The sequence below is a fragment of the Onychomys torridus genome, chromosome 7 (assembly GCF_903995425.1).
Source record: "Onychomys torridus chromosome 7, mOncTor1.1, whole genome shotgun sequence".
NCBI classification, from domain to species: Eukaryota; Metazoa; Chordata; class Mammalia; order Rodentia; family Cricetidae; genus Onychomys; species Onychomys torridus.
The window spans coordinates 20,063,894-20,080,784 of NC_050449.1; positions in this window are offsets into that span (position 1 = coordinate 20,063,894).

The window sequence follows — 16,891 nt, forward strand, 5'->3', positions numbered from 1 at the left end:
GAACACAAATCTGATAGGCCTAACTGCTTAGCTTCCAATTGATCCTATTAATTGCTGAAGGCAGAAGACAGTAGCTAATGAGAAATGATGCTTCACTGCTATTGAAATTCATTGTTTCCTGAAGGCAGATTCCTCCTTCCTGGTTCTTCATGCCTCAAAGAGCTGAAGTGACCTGGGAATCATGGGAGTAAATAAAGTTGTGAAGAGCGGGGAAAGGTCATTTTGTTCTGTCCTAATGTAATTTTTCCACCCTCTGCTTTCTTCCACTAATATATAACTTAAGGACTACAAATAAAGCTCATGGTCAAAATGCACCTAGCCTTAAATTAATTAAAACTGTGCTTTTGACAAATACAAACGCAAGCCCAACTAGCTGTAAACAGACACCCCCCCCCACACACACACACACGCAAAAGAATGGCAGGAAAGAAGGAAGGAAGACAAAAAGCAAAGAAAGAAGAGAGGGAATGGAGGGAGTTATGCTTTCTTTATTTGGCTCAGCAATGCATATTCCAGAGGAAATGAACTCTGGATTTTGCAGGGCCTTAGCAAATACAACCTCTAGGTTCTCTCTCTATATCCTGGGCTGTCTTCAAGCTCACAATTTTCCTGTCTCACTCTCCTGAGTATTAGGATTATAGGCATGCTCCACCATGCCTGGCCAAGTCTGAAATATCAAGCCTGGATTTTTGTCCCTGCAGAATATGACCTCTTCTAACTCTATATACTCAATAAACAAGTAGTACTTTTGTACCCACTGGCCCATTTCTAGCTTTCTATTACTTTGTCACAGACCTCCCCTGACTCACTCAGCCCATCGTGCTTTAAAGAAAGGCCAGTGGTACTCACTTCACAGGATTCTGTGAAGATAACAACAGTAGGCATGAAGTCCCAGCACACAGTGTACCTGTTACACTCCATCAACTTCATCAGTGCTTTCCATGGTCTGCGTTGCCGTAAAGAGATCATATAGCACACTTCTTTACCACACAAGTCCATCAAGTTTCCTTCTTTTTTTTTTTTTTAGAAATATTTGAATAAGCAGCAGAACTTTCAAAACAAAAATAGTGCTTACACTAGTTCAAGATAAAACACTCCCCGCCACCCCCAATGATTTAAGCTATTATCCGACCGACTGCGTTTGCTGTTTCCGTCTTTAACAAAGGGTCTTTTTTTACATGGCAGCAACAGCTGGGGAAGGAAAGAGGGAGACCGAAGCTGGCTCCGCTGTCCTCATCTACTATCCATAAATGATCTTTTCACGAGGACAGCTGATAAAGAGAAGAGAGAAGACAGAAAGCGTTCTTGACTTAGGACTGGAAGAGCACCCCTCCTCCCCACCACCCATGTCTGGTTTAGATATGCAGAGTGGCTTTCTCAGGGCTGTGCCTCTTTTGAATTATGTGTATTCCCCCCACCACCGCCCCAGGCTTCATATTAAAGACAAGATGCAGCTGCCGGGGCCTCCAGAGAGTTTCTAGCAGTCTACTATAGTGAAATAAAATACCATGTTATGGTAGCTAGTCCCTTCTTCACATGGGCTGAGCTATCTCAGGGCCAGGACAAAAGACCCCAGGCCTTGCTTCTTCATGTTTTTATGTGTTCCCTAATGATTTATTTTTGAGACTGAGTCTCACTATATATACTAGGCTGGCCTTTAACTCATTATGTAGGCAGAGCTAGCCTGGAACTCATAATCCTCCTGTTTCAGCCTCCCCAGTGCTGGGATTACAAGCATGTACTATCATGTTTGCCCTTGTATGATATGGATAGTTATCTTCCAGAAAAATCAGGTATGTTTGTATGGTACATATATATTCCTCCTCTTTGGAATTCTGCCCTGAAGGAAGACAACTATTTTATTTACAACTAGAGGGAGATTGATGACCTTGTGCCCCAGATGGTTTAGTGCGTTGGCAGCTTGTGAACTTCCATTTTCATCTTTTATGTCATTACTGGTTGAGGCTCACATCACACAAATGGGCTGGTGGAACTGCCTCTGCTGTTGCATGCTCAGCTTGATTGACACCAGAGAAGAACAGAGATGGCTGAAGGAGCACTGAAACATTACATGAAAATCTGTAGTAGTAAAATGTTGAGCAGGTGTCAAAGTGGGGGTGCTGTCTAGTTTAAAGTGTAGTAGAAGGTGCTATAATTTAAATATGGAATGCTCCAATGGCTGTCCTTCATGTCAACTCTACTGGGAAGATGTAGAAACTTCAGTAAGTGAAGAGTATGGGAAGGAAGTTAGATGGTTGGGGCTGTACCCTTGGATGGACTATTGGACTCTAGCCCCTTCCTCTCGATTTCCATGCTGCCATGGGGTGAGCAGACTTCTTACCTTCCTTGTCCCCAACCATGATGTTTTCCCAAGTGACCCCAGACCAAAACCTCTGCAACAAGCCAGAATAAATCTTTGGTCCTTTACATTGTTCATCTCAGAATTTTGGCACCATGACAGAGAGCTAACACAGAGAATGGATTAAAAGCAAACATGATGTCGCATCCTCACAGTTTGATTGCAATCTTTGGACGTACCTCATTCAGAAATCTTCACTAGAATACAGTTGTCAGCTGCTAAGAACCAAATTATTATTGGGGGATGTATATGACAGAACTGGAAAGGCCCTAATTCATGATGCAAATATGAAATTACATGTTCATTCAGGCATATGAGTCTCCCCACGCAAAATCTGAAGCAATGGAACTTATCAACTAAAGATTGAAGGTGTATTCTTGTTTTTCTTCTTCTCTCTCTTTTTAAATTTGTTAATCATCAGGGAACACATTATTTTAATAAATAGAGTTAAAATAGTGCATTGAATATATCTATGTCAATTTAAAAAAAAATAATCCAAAAAGAATTGATCAAATGCAATAAATTATTAACTACATCCTGAACAACTTCTTTATTTTTAATTATGGTACTTTCCAGTATCAAACATAATGATTTATGTATATTTTCTTCAAATTCTCTGAGGTTTCTATGAACTGGTAAACCAATCCCACCATAATTTTGATTTGGTCCTCACAAAGATATTATTACATAAGTATTCTTTTAATATCTCTGTACAAATAAGGAAACAGAGACCTAGAGAGGTAAATGACCTACTTTGAATAACATAGCTTGAATATGAAGATTCAAAATCAAGCTCGGCCAAACTTGGTGGTGTACTCCTATAACCCTAACACTCTTGATGCCATGATGATGACAAAACCCAGGCCAACTTGGGCTACAAATACATGGAGAGACCCTGCCTTGTTCTACTCCCACCCCACCCCCCCATCCCAAAATCAAGTCTCTTTGAATCCTGAATAAGGTATCCTAAAGTCGCTCTCTGGCTCTGCTTTCTTCCTCTCTTCTTTCCTCTCTTCCCTCCCTGTCCTTCCCTTTTTCTTTCCCTTCTTTACTCCCTTTCCTTTCATCCCTCTTCTCTTCCTTTCTGCTTTCCCTCTCATTCTCCCCCCCCCAATCTCTCTCTCCTGCCCTTCCTCCCCCTGCTCTCTTTTCAGTATCAAACAGGTATCTATGTATGTTTTCTACATACTCTCTAAGGCTTCCATGAACCAGTAAATGTTCATTGCCAGAGAGCCTTGCCAGTCCCACACTGCAAAGATAAGCAGGATGATGGACAGTTATGCTACCAGACAACTATGAGATCATTACCAGCTGCTGGACTCAACCCCAAACTAAAGGCTGTGTAAGCTGGGGCTTGCATTTTGTCACTTGGATGTATGAATGACAACCATTAACTTAAAAACCAATTTTGAAATGACTGTGACTTTAGCCAACTAGTCTGTATACACGTACTGTTGATGTGAATAATTTGCATCAGAAATTTGCTTTGATGTATTTGTAGAAGCACATTTCACATTCTAAGCACTATCCAGGTCACAGTTACGCTTTCTCCTTGATTCAGCACAGAGGTACATTATTTGTGAAATTATCAAGGCCACTCCACGTAGTTAAAAGGGAGATTTATTTTGTGGGGTAACTTACAAATGAAGGGATAGGTTGTAGGGTCTGGCAAAGGTATGGTGCAGTCCGGTGGTGTTCTCTGGAGAACTCTGCTCGGTCTACCTCCAGCGTCCAGGGTCCCAGAACCAAGATAGACCTCTCCTCTAGATCCTGGGTCTTCAGCTTCCTCCCTCAGCCCCGCCTTGTGGGCGTGACCATTACCGAAGCCTCAATGGGGGTTGGAACTTCCAGGCCAATGCGGGGATGTCTACCCACTACAGTACATACTTTTAATCACTAATACTCTTGGCTCTATAAACACACTGCTCCATGGGTTAACATATGTTATTTCATTTAACCAAGGCTTATAGGAACCAAACAGCAGCCCAGTGGTCATACAAGTCACTGGAAGAGCCAACTCTCCAGTATAGGTTGACCTTATGTCAGGTCTAATTCTGAGTGTCTTGTTCTTAGTGACAAGCCTGTGGCATCCTCATAGAAAATAAAAAGAAATGGCTCTGTCAAGGAATGTGGAATCTAGTAGCAGATTATTATAAATGTTCACAAATGTAATAATAAAAGGCAGAATGCAGCCGACAGATAAGGAATTGTAATGATTTCTAAAAAGGAATAGACCCTTAAATTGTGTGCAATGTTTTTTAAAAGAACTTGGAAAAGAGGAAACCACAGAACATGCTCTGAGATAGGCAGCCTTCCAAACATCACAATTTCTTCTGTGGAATAGCAGAGCCAGAAGTTGGGGTGGGATGTCCCAAAAGTCAGTGGCTGGGATAGATTTAAAACTTGTGTGTGCTTCTGAAGATAAAGGGGTCAGAAGGGCCAAGGGAAGATTAGAGCTAATGACCCACAGGACTAGAAGATGAGAGCCTGTTCTATCAGAGCAGCACAGACCATAAAAGGATCCAAGAATTAACTGCTAGTGTGGTAAGGCCCCTGAAGGTCAAGACCTTTTGCAGGGTTTATTTATTTTTCTATAAATAATTTACTTCATAAACCATAGTTTTTAGGACAGCGCACATATTGTGTTAACTTTGATCATTACCGGGTTGAGAGAAAAAAAATCTTTCAAGTTTTTTCTCTATATTTGTGACTTTGTGAGGGAAATCAATGCTAAGAGTCATTTTCCTGAAAGGTGAGAATCACTATATCTATTATATCAATAACCCAACTCCAACGGTTTCTAAAGGACCTCACACTCCAGCTATTCTGGTGATAGACTGGTCTTCCCCTCCAAAATACTACTTTTCATAAATGTCTATTCACTTTGCCTTTAAGTGGATTAACAAATGTTGGAGGGATGCAGTTGTGGAGTTCAGTAGGTGGGTGGAAGAGAGGTAAGAACCTGCAGCCATCAGCACTTCGTCATCAGGTTGTTCTCTCAAAATGAGGAGTGCATTCTGCATTTGCTGCTTGCAGTCCAATGGGATGGCGAAAGCCACGATGCAAAGAGATCTCATAAAAAGAAGCTCATTTGTGTCACACGTGCCCTTCATAATGGTTATCAAATTTCAGCTGTATTTTTCAAAAAAATCTTGTGGGAACTTGCAATGTACTAGCAGAAGTTCATATGGAAGAACCAAGCATTGGCAAGCCCAAGAAGGGTTTAAAAAAAAATGAAAGAATCTTGTCTTTGAAAAGTATTTACATACATTCCAGAGCATTCCAAGAACATAAAGAATAAACTCAGCAGAGAAAAGCATTCCATGCTCCAGATTTTGTCTTTGAAACTGGGATTTGTGTGGAAGAAATACATTCTGTTTCTGCTATATGGATAGAAACAAAACAGAAGTCAAAGGCCCAAATGAAATGTTCTTGGAAATTTCGTGAGAGAGAAGGGCAGACACCAAGGAGAAATTTTGCAGACGGACATGCTTTGCAATTTGAGCATTTTTGAGCTTGCAGTGGAATTTTAAAGCCATCCAGAAACAACAGATGCTTAACCCCAAGTGCTTCAACTTCTGGAAGCCCAAACCAAGGCTCTGAAGGGGAATGCTGTAGTTGTAACATATGAAGAATGAATTAAGACACTTTTCTCCAGCAATTGGTTCCAAGGAGTCACTCTGTGGCCTGCTGGCCCAGTCTCTCACTCTGTGGCCTGCTTGCCTGTGCTCTCAGCAGTCAGTGATCTTCTATATTCTAAGTGATATAAGTTTCTGTCAAATGGGAATATTAATAACTCAAATCCAAATCTTTTTTCTTCTAGGTTTGACTTCAGTCTCTTCTCTTCTTGCTTGCCCTAACTCTTGACTACATCGAGATCTCAGCAAGAAGACCCCTCTAAATATTATTTACTTCCAGAATTTTATATGTAGAAATGTTTCACAGATTATGGCTCCACATGCCAGAATTACCTAGCTAATTTAATTTCCATAAGCAGTCAAGCTAGAACACTGTGAGTATGTAACTAAAACCCAACTAATACTCCCACCAGCAATTAATAAGCAAAGTCCACTTTACAAGTTTATTTTTCCTGAGTAAATGCTATAGATAATAGATACATGTCAAATCTGCTTTGATAAAAAAATAATATATCTTTCATCCTAAAATCAGATGATTACTATTTTATTAAAGTGTCTGACCAACTGTGTCCTTCTATATCTATTTTAAAATGAGCACCATGTAGACTATTGGTTCCCTCTGTTCAGCTTCTAGAGAAACTTCTTGTACACCCCACTTATCAAATAAATTTCCCAGCAAGGTAACAAGTTTTATTTGCTTCCAGAAAGATAATTGGAATAAAGATGTGTCATATTTTGCCACAGGAATACTGTCAACTAGCATCTTTGGGAGAAAGTGGCAGTGTGGCCACAGTTTTAAAAGGCAGCCAGGATCTCAAATTGCAACTGCACTTTAAAAATAGACAGCAGCTATGATTATAACTTAGCTCCCCAGCACGTAAGCATGCTATGAGCAGGAAGTGGGGGTGCATCTTCCTAGCCTGATAAGAGCCTCTAATGCAAGACATATGTTTTGCTGCTTAGCTGGCAAGCAAGGCCTAGTCAGAGGAAGAACAGCATATATATTTATCTTAACCTAAAGATCAAACTTACAAATCTTGGAAGATTTTTTTAAATTACTTTTAAATAAAACCATGACATCAAGGGTGTATGGCATATACTCAATTCTGAAAAGATAATTGTATTTGGAAAAAAATAAAAATCTGAAGTAATTTCCAGGGGAAAATTCATTAAGCTAGCTAGGCATTACAAACCTTTGTTATCTCCTCAGCATGGCAGGGTCAGTCCTAGAGAATCACTGCTAATCAAGAAGGCATGTCTAACAACAACAACAAACATCCCCAATATCTATAAAAAGTCAGGACTGAGCTCTCTAAGGATTTTATGTTTCAAGAACATTTTACAATACCAATAACTGCTCATAGTTCAACTTAGGACAAGTAAAAATGTGACAATGCATTTGGAGTTACTCTGATATTTTAGTTTCTGAACTCTGAAATTAGTGTTTTAGAGAAAGTATAAAACACAACAACATGGCTCAGCAGTGGACAACCAATAGTATATCAATGTGTAGACAGACTAATCACATTGTCCGATTTTTAAGTCTATATTAAAGACAATGAAAAGGAGCCAATATCCAAAGCCTACCATCAAAATTCAAATAGGACTTTTTTAAACCTGTGATATAGTTCATAATAAGAAAAGTCTGAGACATGTGGAAAACAAAACAACAAAAAAGTAATTTTGATTTTGGCTTCTATTCCTTTACAAACAGAAGTCTAGGGATATTTCTCTAGTTATGCAGAATAAGGATGAGTTTACTCATTCAACAAATATTGTTTCTTATACATAAGGTTCTGTTGTACTTGCCAGAGGTCTGGCAATGGGAAAGGTTGATAGAGTGATGCCATTCAAGCAAGACTTGACAGTCAGGAAGCAAGTAAATAATAATAATAATAATAATAATAATAATAATAATAATAATAATAAGAAGAAGAAGAAGAAGAAGAAGAAGAATTTCTCCAAACCTTTAAGGGTGAGGTGTTAAGGAAGACAGAAGAGGTGGGGCTGTTTAAAATGATGCTCAAGGAAAGCTTTGTTTGAGATGAGACCTGATAACTAGAGAAAACAAAATGACTCTCTCCCTCCCTCCCCGTCTCCCTCTCTTTTTCTCTCTCTCCCTTGTAGGAACCGTAAGAAGCAGGTGCTAAGGCATAGGTCCTGATGATGAAGAAAAGCTAGTGAAGTCGGAAATGGTGACTGCTAGAGAGGAAGAAAGGAACCTGGAGGGAAGGCTTAGCCCAGACGGAACCAGAGCTACTGCATCTTGGTAGTGTGGTTTGGATTGCATGCCCTCAAAGGCCTATGTGTTAAGGGCTGAACCCCAGCATGTGGCACTATTGGGAGTGGTAAGACTTTTAAGAAGTGAAATCTACTTTGCTGTTCTACAGAGTCCACAGTTGGTGTGCTCTTTGGGGAGGTTTAGGAGGCGTGGTCTTGCTGAAAGGAGTAGGTCACTGGGGGTGGGCTTTGAAAGCTCAAAGCCTCTGTCTCCTTCTGCTTTGTGCTTGCAGTGGAGGATCTGAGCTTCTGCTTCCTGCTCTGGCTGTCATGCATGTCTGATGCCAGATTTCCATGTCTGGATGGACTCCACCCCTCCAGAAACAGTAGACCAAATAAACTTTTCATTCTATAAATTGCCTGGCCTTGGCCATGATATTTTATCACAGCAGCAGAGAAATAACTAACACACCTAGGAAAGGAAGTTATGTTATTGGAGGCATGCCTTTGATGGGTATATTGGGATCCTAGCCTTTGCTCAGTCCCACTTTTACTTCCCGGCAATCAAAAGGTAAGTGACTACCTCTGTCTGTGCTCCCACCATGATGTACTATTTTGCTACAGGCCCAGGGGCAATGTGTCTACCTACTATGGACTGAAACTTCCCAAAGCATGAGCCCAAACAAGCCTTTAAGTTGATTTTTCTCAGGCATTTTGTCACAGTGATGGAAAGTTGATACATAAAGGAAGATCACATTCTTTGGAAAAGATGGTCCTATCCTAAAGAGATTAAATGAGTCAGGATTATGTAACATTGAACACCCCAGTCTCCCACAATCCTCCTTTCTTTTCCTTAAACATCATCTTACCTATAACTTTCTATATCCCTAGATCTTTCCACTTATTTCTGTTCCTCCTGACCCCCGTGAAGCCATCTGTTCTCCCTGGGGCTTTCCTTTGTATGTATGTCTTTAATATCACTTAAAACATAAATTTGTAAGCTAGGCGGTGGTGGCACACACCTTTAATCCCAGCACTTGAGAGGCAGAGCCAGGTGGATCTGTGCGAGTTCGAAGCCAGTCTAGGCTACCGAGTGAGTTCCAGGAAAGGCTCCAAAGCTGCACAGAGAAACCCTGTCTCGAAAAACAAACAAAACAAAACAAAACAAAACAAAACAAAACAAAACAAAACGTGCCAGGCAGTGGTGGTGAACACCTTTGATCCCAGCACTCAGGAGGCAGTGGCAGGCAGATATCTCTGTGAGTTTGAGATCAGCCTAGACTACAGAGTGAGTTCCAGGACAGCCAGGCTACATACAGAGAAACCCTGTCTCAAAAGAATGAAAACAAAAACACTCACAATATAAATTTGTGGGATTTTTTGTGTGTGTGTGTGTGTGTGTGTGTGTGTGTTTGTCTCCCTCACTTAAGTATAGCTACATCTAGAAAACCAGCTAATATATTTTAGTGGTTTTTAAACCCTCAGAGTATGTACTATTTGTCTTTTACAATGGGAAGCCCAAAATAAATTACTAGACTATTAAATTAAGGAAATTGGAAAAAGAAGGAATCTATAATTTTCTTCTATTCTTGAAGCCATGATTTGGTTATTGCCTACATTTAAAAGCTTATTTTTGAGATCACTGATAAAATCTTCCTAAAGACAAATGAATATTCTCTATGGAGATGAGAAAAACAAGAGAGTGATCCTTCTCTTCAACGTATTTCAAATTCATTCTTCAAATTCATTTCCTTTTTTGGGAAGTTAAAATGCATTGCTTTCCCTTTGGTGGATGAAGTGGTAACACTTTAATGGTGACTCCACTGGAGATATGGCTGCAGCACGGCTGTGGCTCACTGTTTAGGTTATTCTTCCATTCCTGGGTGATGACCTCTGCTTTCCACTGAAAGGATGATACAGTGGTGCAGCTTCTATCTCAAGTGAGTAATATGAGAACAGGATGGCTGAGGATGCAAACCACAGAACAGAATTCCTACTGGACGCAGGGAATGTAACTTTGCTTGGACAATAACTGATAATAGTTTCTTAGAGTAGATTTTGCCTAGATGAAAACCAACTTGGTAACTTTGGACCACCAGCTCCCAAATAATGACATGGAGACTTCTTATTAATTATGAAAGCTTGGCTTTAGCCAGGCTTGTTCCCAATTATCTCTCCAAACTTAAATTAACCCATTTGTATGAGTCTACATCCTCTACATGGAGGATGACATACTCCTCAGTACCGCATGTCCCACTTCCTCTGAATCTGGCTGGTGAATCACCTGCCTCTCAGATTTTTCCTCTGAGTTTCCTCTCTCTCCCTGGAAGTCCCGCCTATCTTCTCCTACCTAGCTATTTGCCATTCAACTCATTATTAAACCAATCAGAAGGTGCTTTGGCAGAGACACATCTTCACAGTGTACAAAAATATTATCTCGCTACAGCAACACATATTGCATTTGAAAATAGGATTTAGTGTGGTTGTAAGCCTTAACATGGAAGTTTATGACAAATATCTCTAAGACAATGGACTGAAACATTGTCAAATTAATACAAGCAAATCAATAACCTTCACATACACAAAACTGTTTAAAATATAAAGAAAAGTACTTATAACACTAATAAATATACCATATTCATCCTGACTCATTTAAGAAAACGGATATTAGGACCTGAAAATCACAGAACTGCTGCTTGACTAAACAGGCTAAGTCTGAAGATCTTTACAATATGTTGTATTGTCCTGACTGTCAAAAAACAGGTCCTCTCCAAAGGCATAAATCAACACAATCTTTACTGAAGGCAATTTGACAACAGTGTAAATTGCAAATAATTTCCTCCTTAACCAATTGGTGCTGCTTTGGGGAATTTATCTTTCATTAGCTGCACAATTTAAAAATAGTTTATGTGAAGCATGGCCATGTTGTCATAACTCTAGTTGTGTGAGATGCTTGGGAAAAGTTCTTTAAGGTTATCACATTTAGTAAAAAAGTAAGTAAATAAATAGAAAGCAGTTATAGATAAGGATGGTGGTCCTAGTCAGAGTACTGACCTATCATGCACAAGTCTTGGGTTGCATCCCCAGCACTGGGGTTGAGGAATGGGTAGGAGTTGTACAAAAATTTGGCAGATCTATAAAACACTGTTTAAAATGAAAAGTGAGTATGATAATATGCTGTTTTGACAAAAGATAAGAAAGCCAAGGGTGGGCAGTGGTGGCATTCTCCTTTAATCCCAGCACTCAGGAGGCAGAACCAGGCAGATCTCTGTGAGTTCGAGGCCAGCCTGGTCTACAGAGCGAGATCCAGGACAGGCACCAAAACTACACAGAGAAATCCTGTCTTGAAAAACAAACAAACAAACAAACAAGAGAGCAAAACTGTGTTGGGCCTTAAGGCATTATTCCTTCACTGAACACTTCAAGGATAGATTTAGTAGTGGGACAGAATGGAAGGTCAGAAAGTTCTCATGAAAACAAAACTACAGGACAGAAGAGATGGCTCAGCAGTTGTTAGGAGCCTGTACTGATCTTGCAAAATACCGTACTTGGTTCCCAGCACCCATGTATACTGTCTCACAATTGTCTGTAACTCCACCTCCAGGAGAATTAGACACTTGTGGCCTCCATGGGCACTTGCACATAGCCACACAGAGACACATACACACGTATGTACACATGATCCTTAGTCTCTTATCACTGGACCATAGGATCTGGGAATTCTCCATTCTGGCTACTCTAAATGTGGTCTGATGTGGTCACAAAGACTTTGAGTGGGCACAAACCACTAACATCACAGACTTTTACTCTAAGGCAGGAGCAAAGCCTGAGTGAGGACTTCAAAATTTCAGCGGTAGGGACCATTCTCACTTTGCCTTTAGGTTGACATAGCTTCAGCTATTTCTTGATGATCCAGCACCAAGTAAAGTGTAAGTTTTAGAATATTACTTTAGAACAGAGAGGTTAAAAAACAAACAACAAAAACAAAAGGGCTTCATGTAGCCCAGACTGGCCACAAACTACATATGTAACAGAATCTGGCTTTGAACTCCTGATCCTTCTGCCTCCACCTTCCAAATACTGGGATTATAGGTATGAGCAGAGATTTTCATTAAAATTTTGATATGTAGCCAAACATTTAAAATATGGCTGAAGGGCCTGGAGAGATGGCTCAGCAGTTAAGGACACTGGCTGCTCTTCCAGAGGACCTGGGTTCAATTTCCAGCACCCACAAGGTCCCTCACAACTGTCTATAACTCCTGTTCTAGGGGATCTGACACTCTCACACAGTCATGTATGCAGGCAATGTGCATAAAATGCAAACAAATAAATTATTTAAAAATAACAAAGGGATGGAGAGATGACTCAGCAGTTAAGAACACACACTGCTACTCTTCCAGAGAATCAGAGTTCAATTACTGGCGACCACAACAGGCAGCTCACAGCCTTCTGTAGCTCCAGCTCCCAGGTATCCATGCTGCTGGCCTCTGCATTCACTTGTATTCATGCACACAAGCACACAGAATTATGAAATAATAAAGTTTAATTAAAAAATAATAAAAATACTGGGTGATGATGACATACACCTTCAATCCCAGCATTCAGGAGGGAGGGGCAGGTGGATCTCTGTAAGCTTGAGGCCAGTCTCATCTACAAAGTGAATTCCAGGACAGCCAGACCTGTTACACAGAGAAACCCTGTCTCAAAAAACCAAAATAAATAAACAAATAACAACCACCCTTATCACCCTTATTATTTTGTGGTTTTTACAAAGTGTATGAGTCAAGAGAAAAATCTCTAAAAGGAGAACTATAGTAGAAAGAATGGAAAAGAAGACTTACTCATCAGCTGATGCCATTGTAACCTGGATTTTAAAATATACAATGTAGACAAAATGAATTTATATTAATAGACCAAAAAATGAAAGCTCTCATAATAATCCTTTAAGCAAATACAGAATTTTGAATACTGAACTGAATTAGTGGGAAGTCTTTGGTCCACAGAAGAAACATACCAACACAACATATTAGGTAATGTGATAAATACAGAAATTCTGTTTTCCCTTAATGGCAGCATTCACTTATGAAGCAAGCTGTCAGTAGGAAGCAGTTTTGCTTGAGTTGCCCAGCTTAGCAGATGTCTTTGTCAGGAATGTGACAATTATGGTCATATTTGTTTCACTGAATATCAAGTGGGAGAGAGATGCCAAGTCCTCTTCAGCAGCACATGGTCAGCCACATCAAGCAAGCTGCTTGCACCTTTACTCTTTGTTACTTGCTCTGGAAATTATCATAAAATGACATACCCGACTCTGCTCCAAATTGAAACTAGTTCGGAGTTGCTCTCACTGATCACACATACTACATAGACTACAAAGGGAAAAGGATTACTGTTCCTTGTGCTTTGCGGTATAATAATGCTGAGTCACATTCACAAGGCACTTACTCTGTACCAAATTATGAGTAGGTACTCTGTAGTCATTATCTCTTAAAATTATGATCAGATTCTCCCTGATAATGACGTATAGTCACTCACCTGCACTATCTTTCTGTTAACATTTTATTATTTGTTATATCATCTAATGACTTGTTTTGATATGAGTACTGTGAACTTTTGTCCACTGAATAATTCTTACTATAGAGAGTCTGTAGTGAATAGAAAATTAATTTATAATAAATATCAAATTACTGCTAAAAACAAATTTAAAAAAATTACTATCCCCCCAAAGTGAAATTTGATCCTTAGTTCTATAAATTAAAAAGAGGCCACCCTTAATATGACATTCAACAGTTCAGTGAGCAATTAAGTGCCTATTGTGGACATGCCTCATGGTTATCAAGTTATACATTAACATGAATTTGACCTTGCTCCTGTCTTTCAAGTGGAGCTTTAGTGGAGAAGATAAGCAGTCACTTTTGTACAAAGACAGATTTAAGAATTTTCTGTATTCTAGATATTAATTGAATGTAATAACATGAGGGGTCTCTTTTTCTGATTCTGGTGATGGGGAGAAAGCCTGTTGGAGGAGAATAATTTGAAGCTGACTTCAAAAGTCCCTAGCCCTATGAATGTTTGAAGACCCAACTCTGGTCTTCCTTGAGCTTTGCAAAAGCAACTTTTGAGAGGAAGCCACAAGACAAAAGCAACAGCTTAAGAAAACATGATTGAGTACAAATCATGTTTAGGGACTTGTCGCAGATCAAGGCACACCAAGAGAGATTAAGTCGGACTAAACTAAGCAAGGCTTTGAATATAAAGGACAATGGGTAAAAAAGGAAATCCTTTGACCTGGAAGTGTGACATGCCCAGGTAGAGCCTTCTGTAGAAAGCTCTAGCAATGGTGCTTTAGAATGCAATATTTAAGATACTGGTCAAGAATAACAAATGAGCTGAAGAATAGGAAGGCACACTAAAGAATCATCAGTGTGTGATTCCACCAATGGGAGGAGAGACTGAAGGGAGTAGAGGAAGTCTACTGTAAAGTCCCATGCAAGCATGAATAGGTTTCTCGCTGTCTTCTAGATATGAAATGGACAATGTGAGCACGAACACACGGTATCTGTGGCTACATCAGCAAAACAAAAAGACATTAAAGTAATAGAAGGACAAGTGGAGAAGACAAAGGAGGCCCACATAAGTGGGAAGGGGATAAAAAAGGGTAATGGAGGGTGAATATATTCTCGATACTTTGTGTATATACCTGAAATTGTCAAAAATGAAACCAAATGCTGAAAAAGGAATTAATAGGCTTCTGAGGAAGGGTAGAGAACAGGGAAAATTGGTTTGAGAGTTAATGGTGAAAGAATACAGTGTTTAAATAAAGATATTAGCTGAGATGAAAAATAACACAGAACTAAAAGTGTGATGCATTCAGTTTAGATTAGAGTTTAAAGTGTCTGAAATCCATCAGCATAAGATGATCAGCATTTAGTAAGAAATGAGGGCATGACTGGGAAAGACAAGTGAGGGCTACCAAGCTGGGCCTCATCGTTACAATGGAGATAGGCAGACAGATCAGCCAGAAGAAAGGTTGAGATAATGAAGAGGCTGTTGGGAGTTAGAAGACAAAGACTGAACAATGAATTTAGAGAGTATGGGCATTGTTATTTAGAGGGGTTGGGTTTTGTTTATTTTTTATTTGGTTTGGCTTTTAGGCAGAAAAAGAATCTTGAAAAGAAGCTAAATGGAAAACAGTCAATAGCACAGGAGAGAACCAGAAGACTGTACCAAGGACACAGTAGAAGATGAGAGGTTTCATAAAGAAAGAGTGGCCATTGTTTTAAGTTGAACATAAGATCTTAGTAGGTTTTGTCTCTAAGAATTTTAATAGGCTAGTGATGCTGAGAATCAATTAAGAGAAGAAATTGAAGTAGGTGAAATTTGTAGGTGAAGGAGACAACCATACCATGAATGGAATTATCATTCAAGAGCCCTTCTTTTTTGGGTAGGAGAGTAAAGGGTAGAAGATGTCAAGGAAGAAAGGCTCAAAAAATATACAGAAACTAGATAACTGATGAGGTCATGTCAAGATGGCTGTGAAAGGAAAAAAGGAAAAAAAGGTCGGTGTACGTAATATAGTTGTTGTACTTGTCTCTAAAATAAAAACTTATTTATTTTTCAAATTTTAGAAAAATGTGGCTCTGTTCCAATCTGTGGTAAAACTACAGAGAAGTTAAATAGGCTAGGTGATAATTTGGGCACAATTAAATAAGTAATCAAATCGTATGACTTCTAGAATCTTCTAAAACAGGTAGTAAACACAGTGAGTGTAGAAATTTAATGAGATTACAGAGGATTGAAATAACAGGTATTATCATTTTAAGAGTAAATTAGTGAGAGGTGAGAACAGAAATGCCTAGTGTTGTTACGTTCCCAGGTTAACTGCATGGGAGACATTTTAGATCATCCAAACAACCTAATGATGTTAAACATTCCAGAAATGTCCAGGTGCTTGGAAAAGGGAAAAGAAAATGCAGACAGATGTGTTAACCAGAGCTAGAAATTAGCTCAAATAAGAATAGTGGGTCAATGGGGCTGGAGAGATGACTCAGTGGTGAAGAGTGCTTACTGCTCTCGCAGAGAGAGGGTCCACATTTGCTTCCCATCACGGCAGTCAAATGGCATACAACTGCTTGTAACTCTAGGTGATCTAACACCCTTTTCTGGCTTCCAGAGCCACTGTACTCACATGCACCACGACATACACACATACTATATACATACACATAATTAAAAACTAAAACTAAAATCTTTATTAAAAACCAGTAAGCCACCATCTGGATGCAGTTAAAAGCATAAGGCATAAACTGTGCCTGCAATGCTTTTTATTTTATGGGGAGGGGACTTATAGAAGCTTGCAGGATGGAGAAAGTACAAAGGGATAAGCCAGGAGTGAGACAAGTAGCAAAGGGAAGATAAGTGGTCTAAGAAGCTCCAGTATGGAAAAGCTGTGGATAGCAGTAAATCTTAGCTAGAGAGGATCTGAGGCAGAACCGTGTGGAAGTGAAGGAGGTCAGAGTTTAAAAGATGATCATGATGGATTCTGAATCTTAAAGAACACTTTCATTATAGATTTTTTTCCAATATGACAAAAGCTATATTTATATGGTATTTAAAAAGGATAATAGAAAAATATTCAAAAGAAAGATTTTTTTATTCAATAAATAATATATAT